We start from the raw sequence: 9145 nt of genomic DNA on the forward strand, positions 1-9145 counted from the left end.
GGAAGATCCTCAGTAAATGCCTTGTCTGTGAATGACTCCTGTGAGATGTTAGGAAAACTACAGAGGCTTTCTAAATCCCTGTTGATCCACAAAATTGGGATAAGGAACCCCACTGTATGTCTGAGCTGTGGAGGTAGGACAGAGCACTTTTCAGCTTAAAAGTAATAGGAAAACATGACAGCACTATGGCTGGACAAGTGGGCTTGTCCCATTGTGTTTGGTAATTTTCATTTGAACAGAGAGCAAACACTCATTTGAGTAATTCATACTCAGAACAGAACTTTGGCCATTGTTTTAAATTACAAATAAAGCCAGTCATCTGCACTGGAAACAAGCATCTTTAAGACAAACAGGAATATATACCTTTGAAATAAAAAATATTTTGCCATATTCTGAAATAAAATGTTTTGTATTTTGTTTCTTATTGGTATATATCTTTTTGCTTCCTTCATTTGTGAAAGATGATTTTCTGTTCTATTTTTATGACCTACTTATTGCTGATATCAGGAATGATATCACTAAATGAACTTCAATAAAGACAGACACAACTTTCTTATACTGAAGAATATAATAAATGGGGTGGGAAAAAATCAGGAAGTTGTTGTATTCAGTGCTGTGGATTTAAAGATTTTCTGATCTCTCAATTGTCCAGTAATATATGTGTGACAGACCTGTAGCTAGGAAGAAACAAACCAAAATGCACAGGATGAAACAGAAGCATAGAGGGAGAAAAAGAGGGAGGGAGAGGAAGAAGGAAGGAGGGAAAACAGGCGAAAAGAAGGAATCACCTGGACTGATGTGCCCTTGCTCACTCGTGTACCCACCTTCCTCTACAGCATTTACAAGCCAGCAGCTCAGATGGATGCAACGCACCCCTGATTTTCAGACTTCCATGCTGAAGATCCTCCAAATTTTGCAGTCCATATGTAGAGCTACTCAGAGATATATGTTTGGAATGCACAGTTTAGCTACAGTTCTTCCAACCTGCCTGGCCTTCCCCTTATACATTAGATTTCCATTTAGAACCTGAAAGGAATACACCACCAGGGGCTGTATTTCCACCTTCAGGAAAGATCTAAGTGCATGGGATGTGTGGTGGAAAGCTCTTGTTTTCTGAGGAGTTTCCTAGCCCCATCAGGCTTTACCTCTGAGTAACATAGATTAGACATGTGTAGGCTCTCCTTTGAAACTTGTGCACAAGACTGTTCTGTGACAAAGCTTCTGACCAGCATTGAGACTTTTGCAAAGACAAAAGAAAAAATCTAAAAGACTCTTAAATTCATATACTTCATGGGTGTGGGAAACCATAAATGCAAAACTACATCCTCTGCTGCCACGGGTTTGCAAAACTGCAGAGATGCTAGTACAGGGAGAATGAACACTTGACACCAGGTGAGGGTCAGCTGCAAAATATCTGTTTTTCCATGTGGAAGGGTTAGCTGGAGAGATGGTTAAAGAGCAGTATTCCATGACGTCAGTGGTGTTTATGATATGCCCTTTAATTACCCTTACCAGTAAATCAGTGTGTGCACTTTAGTACCACAAAGTAGGACATACTTCAAGGAAATAATAGCTCTGCTGATTAGCTAATGAATATGCTATCAGAGAACTCAAGGAGCCTGTCCAGTAATGCTCACTTTAAATAATAATGCTAATTAAAAACCTAGTGCATGCCTCAAATCCGCTGCTTAACTTTTCAAACAATTCTCATATTCATTCTTTCAATTATCTGCTCTGAATTTACTGATAGAAGGATGCTGTCCTGTTCTCTGGCTGCATGTTTAATTCATGGAAGCAGAACAGTACACACAGAACAGAGGAGTGAATCTAATCTTATCTATGTCTGGAAAATGAACCTCCCTTCTCCCTAGGGCCGGGGAAGCCCCCTCTGGATGCACACTGTCCAAGCCTGCTGGCTGAGACTCAGCCTCACTGCTCACATGTCAGGGGCCGCCCTGCAGCTGAGGATGACGCCCCAGATAAAGTGTTGGTGGCTTCCCCTTTCCCCCATTCACCTGCTGATGAGGCTGAAGACAGTGTGGCTAATGAGCTTAGGTGATTAAGAAAGCTCAGATATCACTGCAGTCTCTCATCATTGCTTCCACCTTGTCTGCTTACAGAGCTAAGACCCCTCTCTGCTTAGAGGGATTTTACCTACATGATCCATTTAATCTGGACTACATCTCCTCTACACATCCCCAAACTCATATAGACTTTATGGGCCAGGATATGCCCTTCTGGGGGACTCTCTTTTGGGGGCAGTTGTCTTCAGGACAGCATGTAGCCACAAAGCCTGTGAGTGTCTATAAGCATTCTCTGATGCAAGCAGGGCAACAGCAGACTGTGCCAAAATTACTGCAACAAAACAGTTTGGCAAATTATAAACTTCCCTTAGCTCAAATAAGAAGTTTGCTATCAGAAAATCTACCATAGAAGATATAATCAAAAATTCATTTTCTCAACCAAAGACACTCTGCAAAATGCTTGTATTCCTGTCAAAGAAGCCTGGCTGTAATAAAAATGAATTTGTTTTGAAAACCAGATACTTTCAACTCATCAATTTAGAACAGTAATTTAAATATCTTCCAAAGCTTCTGTTGAAAAGATTTAGTCTTCTGATCACACTACAGCCTCTGGTTCATCCTGCTTTTCTCTTGTGCTGCAGGTGTCCTTAATGCTGAGTCTTCTCCCTGAAAAGGTATATTCCCACTGCCTTCCATTGCCATGCCTCTTATCAGTAGAGCTCCACCTGACCCTTCCTACCTCATTTCCCTCCCACCCACCCATGCTGATTAGGTAGCACATGCACTTTTTTTATTTTCTTTTTTAACCACAGGGAGTGTCTAGTCTCCTTTCAACAGGACATTTTTGCTCAAAACTGAATTTCTGGACCTGATGTGCAAGGTGTCTCAGAAGCTGACCTAGGGCTGGGAGGGATATGGAAGATCTCAGTGTAAATCTGTGGGAATAGAGAGGCAAGGGTAAGATTTCTCAGGACTGTGTAGGGCTGAAGCCTTAGGGTTTACATGTCACTCCCATAGGTTTTCCCATCAGTGGAGCACATTGAAACACAAGTGAAGCATCCTGGCCACATTTTAGGTTGCCCAACAGGAACATGAAAAGTAAGGTACACATCAATATCGTAGAGCCTCTATACATAATCGGTGTGAAATATCAGTTTCTTTCCATTTTTCCCTGCATTTTCTATATATGGCTCATTTCAGAAGTGCTAATCCCTTGCTTTAGATAAGGAAGTGCTTTGCAGTGTGGCAGACCTGATCCTGTTGCCCAGTGCTGAAGCAAGTACTCCAGCTTGTATCCCTAGCCACCTGCAGAAGGGAAAGCTGCATGCACGGGAATCAGGACTGGTTTATACTGGAGAAGGGGGACAGTACACAGCTGTCAGTGCCTATCCATGTCTGCCCTGATGAGCTCTGACATAGAGAAATTTTAAGACATCAGCATCTTGTTTACAAAGCCCAAATCTGCTGGAATCAGTATTTGAAGTTTCTTACTTTTGCTGAAAACTGATTACGGAGACTTAGAAAGACAATCTGTTTTCCCTGAATTTCCTGCTTATACAAAGCTTTCATTTAGTCCCAGAAACTTTATCTACCCAGAGCAAAGCATAAGACTGGGTAAAACAAAGTGAGAGCTCTAACTTTAAAGACATTGCTGGCCTGCTTCTGCCTAGAGCACATTTAATCCCATCAATTCTTTTTTGAGTTGTCTTTTCATTTTCTGAGAGTCCCTGGAGTATATAGAGTAAAATTATTCCATGCCTATTCTGAGTATTTTTTAAAAAACCTTGAAGGTATCACTTGGTGCTTGCAATAAGAATAAACATTTTATTAGTCAAACTTTTGGGCGACTTTTTTTTCCTTTGGTTAAAATGGTAATGCTATTTTTCAGTCTCTAGGCTCTTGCTTTGATCTGGAAAGAAAAAAAATGACATGTCAAAGTTACAGGAAACTACAGAACATCACCTCATCATGAGGAAGGGAATATTGCTTCTTTAGGACTGTGTTTCAGGCTGAAAGGTTTCTAATAGTTTAAAATAAAATTGAATCAAATGAATCTTGTGACACATTTCATTAACTCTGTGAAGAGCAGAGTTATGCCTTATATCTTGTCCAAGTCATGGACAGACCCAGGCATAGTGTGCACAATGTTGGGGCAGGTGTGTCTCCCCAGATGTCACAGGCACCACTTTTCACCTCTGTCACTGATCTAGAGGGGGCTCATCATCCCCACTATTCCATTTTTAATAAGCTCTATTCAGATAAAATGGAACAATACAGAAAGCGAGGATTATGATAGAAAAAAAGACATTGAGTAAAAATCTCATTTTAGGAAAATGAAGGCACTGCACACACACACACTTGGAAGATGGGGATCTACAGCTTGCCAGAGATGCTTGCAGGTTCAGAGAAAGCCAGTTTCAGGTTCTTGGTCCTCATGTACCTTGAGTCACTGCAAGCAGAGGCTGCCCACGAGCAGCTCCTCATGATGCTGCAGTTGAAGCAGGGCAGATCTCCCCTCCACCAGGCCTCCTTCCTTCTCCCCTCCACAGAGCCGTGGCCAACCACACACATCCTCTCCTGTCAGCAAGGACACTCCTGGGAGACACATCTGCCAGGCTTGTGCAAAACTCATTCAGGGTGGGAACACTCATCAGGATCTGCCTGGATGGTTTGGGCTCCTCTCTACTGCAAAGGGATCAGACACATGACCAGCCAAACAGACAAAGCTCATCCCTTCCCTCTCATGCCACAAGACTGTAAGGAAGGCAAAAAAAGCAGCACTAGTGTTATTAAAGTGTTATTTATTCCCATGAGAAGAACAAGTAGAATTTGGGTTCCAGCTGGCGTTCAGTGCTATAACTAAACCTCCCATTGAGCTCATTTTTTTTTAATTGCCACATTTGTGAGTTGACATACACCTTTGTTGCTCCTTCAGACTGTGATCTTCACAGCATTGAAAGGTCATGGACTAAAGACCTGCGGACTGCTGTTTTCAGAGAAGGTTTCCTTCCTGCTTCTCCAAGAGCAGGGGCTGCTCAGCAGCCCCTGTCTCTGTGCTCTGCTGTAAGAGGGGACAGATTTTCAAGTCTTGTTTGCTCAACTTTGAAACTTTTCTTCTATGTGATTCAGGATGTGTTTAGCAGGAAACAGTAAAGATGCAGGGCAGTTTTGGAGAGGAAGTAGGACATTTTAGATATGCAAAAAAATAATTACTAATGCTGAAACTGGGTCAAAACACCACAGAGTTTACCACGGCTCTCAGGAAGAATGCCATGGGTTTTTTAATAACAACAAAAATTCAAGATCTCAGCATTGGGTCTCATCCCAAAAAGTAATATGGTTTCAGACCAAATGGAAACTAATCCAGCCTATAAATCATGATGCAGCAGATGCAACATGCTCAGTCCTGAACCCAGTCACTTTTGGTCAGCTAAAGCTGATCTTCCAGACAGCTTTGTTGGGAAAGCAACAGGAGATTGAGCATTAGTCTTCTTTCCTTGGTATTGTTCCCATCACTAATTATGTTCATTGTTTCAGCTGAAGTTAAATTATCTTTTTAATTAATCCAGCTTCACCTTCTAGCCACTAGATCTTGTTTTGTCCTTCTCTGTGAGGTCAAAGGCCTCTTAGCACCTATCATTTTCTCTCCACAAAGGGACTTACTACACCAGATTACACGTTGTAATCTTCCTTTAGGAACTCTAAGCAGACCGTGTTCTTTAAATTTATCAAGACCAGATATTTTCCTCAGTTCATAAATCATTTTAGCAATTCTTTTCCCTACCTTTGCCAAATTTTAAACACCCTTTTCCAATGTGGATGCCAGGTCTGTATGCAGCATTCCAAAGCAAAATTGCCTCCTTACTCCTACTCACTATTTTCCTGATTATTTGTTCAAGGAGTACATTAGCACTTTTGGCTACAACATTGGCAACTCTTGTTTGATTGTGCGTCCACCCAGGCACCTAAATTTACAGATCAAAGGTTGGACTTGATGATCCTGAAGGTCTTTTCCAACCTAAATGATTCTGTGATTCTGTGAAATTCTACTCCCCTCTCCTAGATATGATACCAACTTCCATCAGATAGCTTTGAGGAAATATTAAGAAGTGTTTCCAAAACACGTTACAAATATGTAGTGAAGGCCTCAAGCCTTTTGCAACATATGGAGCAGAAGGCACATGAAAATGCTCCTCAAGCCTTCTGTTTCCTTCTCTCTGGCCCACTGCAACAACCCTTGCCCTATATTCTAATACTGAATTCAGTGTGTTTGACAAAACCCTGGAATGCCCAGTGTATACAGATTTAGGAACTGGAGGATCTGTGAGGAATGAAGTTCATGACAGCTGGATAAAGGAAGATCTGGAGCTGTGATCATACAGGAAGAGTCAAAGCCCATTTTGGGTTTCTGCAGCCTGTGCTCAACTGAGGTTCACAATAGCATGGACAGGATGTCACCCTAAAATCCCTTCTTCTCTTTGAAAAGAGCAGAAGTTACCTTATTTTTGTGCAGGAACAGCCACTAAATTACCCGAGTTCTATATGGTAGATGTTACAAAGCTGATGTATGGCTTGGTCTAGCTCTGCAGCTGGAAAACAAAAATCAGCTACTTTGGCTCCTCACTTCACATCCAGGTTTTTTGTCTTCCGATCATTCACAGGAAACAAAGCCCACCTGCAGTTCTGGAAAAGCCAGGCACCCCTTACTTCCTTCGGGCAGCCTGTCCAAGGCTGGTTCTCTTTGCCTGGGGTGGTTCTCTGAGTCACCAGCCCAAGCCTGGCAGCTGGTGCAGCCACTCATACCACACCACTGCCCTCACTGCCATGCTGAAAAATACCACTCTGAGCCACAGTAGGGACCTCATCTTATCTCAAGCACTTTAAGCAGAAGAAAACATGATTATGGGTGAGGGTGTCAGGAATACTACAAAAAGAGGATCTAGGACCTAGGGAAGATTGGAGGCCAGGGTAACACACATGGACAGGAACAGCCTGATCTTGAGGGGCCACTCAAGCAAATTGGAGCCTTTTAATGTTGCTTGATATTAGCACCTGAAGCAGATGCCCTGGGACATTCGGTATTTAATTTTTACTCTTTCCAGACAAAAGGTGCTAACCTGATAAGTGGCCGTATGCATTTTCCCCCCACCTCCAAATGTTAACTCTGAAGCTTCATTCTGGTACTAGAAAGATGCTCTGGGGTCAACTTGGCTTGTTCAGCCTCACTAGTAACCAAAACTCATGGTCAAATTCTTTCTTTGCTCTTTCACAGCACAGCCCAGGGCTGTCACTGCAGAGAAATGGTGATAAGTGAGGAAAGCTTTTGGCCAGGCCATCCATGGGGAGTGGTGATGTCGGCAATGTAAGAACCAGAGCAAAGTCCAGCTCACACACTCAGAGTTGTGCTGGCTCAGCAGGATTAAAATGCAAAATAATTACGAAAAAAGGAGAAACCTTTATTTTGCCTAAGAGTAGCAGCTCCAGCAATCCAGTACATTTGGAGAGCAGTTTTGGTAAGTGTGGAGGTATGGTCTCAAGTCTTTTTCTATGTAAAGTCATAACACAGAACCCTGCTTTGAGGTCCTCAGTACATTTTAAGTAAGGCAATATCGTGTTGCACCCCTTTGACTCTTACAGAGGGTTGAAAACCTGGAAGCCCCGCTTCTGGTCCAAGGAGGCAAAGCATTCCATTCTTGATTTTTTTTTTCTGATAAGAAATGATTGGAAACACCTTCCCTATGAAATATTGCTGGTTTCTAGGGTTTGTTTTTTTTCTCCTGATATCACCTAAAAAAGCATTTTAATCCTCAGTTCCAAGAGGAAGATTTTCCCATAGGACATCTTTATATGCCCTCTGCAAGACTGATTATCTGCAGGAACCCTAAGATAGACCCTGGGCTAAGGTGGTGCTGAGAAGGGAGCTGGGCCCCCTAGGAGCCCTCCTAAACAGGTGCCACAGGGTTTCAAAGCAACATGGCCTTCCACAGGCTGCCAGCAAGAGCATCAGCAACCAGATGACATTTTCTACTGGGTCAGCAGCCTGAAACTGGAACACACTGGTCTCCTGTTTTATGGTAACTCTGAGCAAGGCAGCTCTGACACACCCAGCAGGTATGGGTTACGTGCTAAGCTTTTCAGCAGTGGCACATCAAAGATCACCCCAGGAAGAAAAATGGAAAAGCAAAAGGGATATAAGAAAGGATGCTGACCCTAACTAAGGCTGAACACTCTGCAACACCAGTTAGCAACAGGGCTTTTTATCCATTTAGGTGCCAACACTTGTAAAACCACAAATAAGGGCATTTTAGACAATGGGTGCTTCAAGAGGAAAGATATCCACACTCTTGTCGACACTCTTTGTTTTTTAAGCTCAGTGTTTTTCTGCATGGCTCAATTTGCACTTAAGTATTTATTTTTGTAAATCACAAGATCCAAGCCCACATGGCCTCAGGGCTAGCAGGGCTGGGGTACTTGGCCACATTAACCCACAGGCAGCCAGGACATGAGGTGGCCCAGCACTGAGCATGGCATGACAACTCCACCAAGAAGGGCGAGTGATCCCCACTCCTGGCTGGCCACAGCAACCCAAACCCCAGGCAAGGCTCAGCCAGATCCCTTTTTGCTAGGACCAGTTTTCCTCCTGGGGCTGTGCGGCAGCATTCATCCCATAGTCCTCACAACACCTCTGGCATAAGGAGGCATCAGGTTTGGAAAACCAAGAGGCAGATCCTTGACTGGTGCAAGTCAGCATAGCTTCACTGGAGGCCAGGGAGCTACCCCAATTCACCCCAAAAGAGGGTCTGGCACAGAGAGACAAAGAGACACACCGCAGCCACTCCATGGGTATGGAGGTTGGGCATCCTGGCTTTCAGGACTGATGACATGGCTGGAAATCACACCTGGCAATAAGTCTGGCTCCAATGAACTGAGCAATGAAGATAACCAGTCCTCAGAGCCAGCAAAAGATTTCCCACTTCCCTTAGTAGCTAAAACTCATTGTCTTCTCTTTTCAGCAGCAGTGCCTTCAGGTTTTGCTGCCCTTCACCTTTGGCCACAGGAGGATGCCAGCAGGCACTCAAAACTTCTGCCACTCAGCAGTTACACCTGTAGTGGGTTTGACA

Source organism: Pseudopodoces humilis, chromosome 1 (assembly GCF_049639895.1).
Source record: "Pseudopodoces humilis isolate 2021_Gansu_Grassland_sample_001 chromosome 1, ASM4963989v1, whole genome shotgun sequence".
In the NCBI taxonomy this organism is placed as follows: Eukaryota; Metazoa; Chordata; class Aves; order Passeriformes; family Paridae; genus Pseudopodoces; species Pseudopodoces humilis.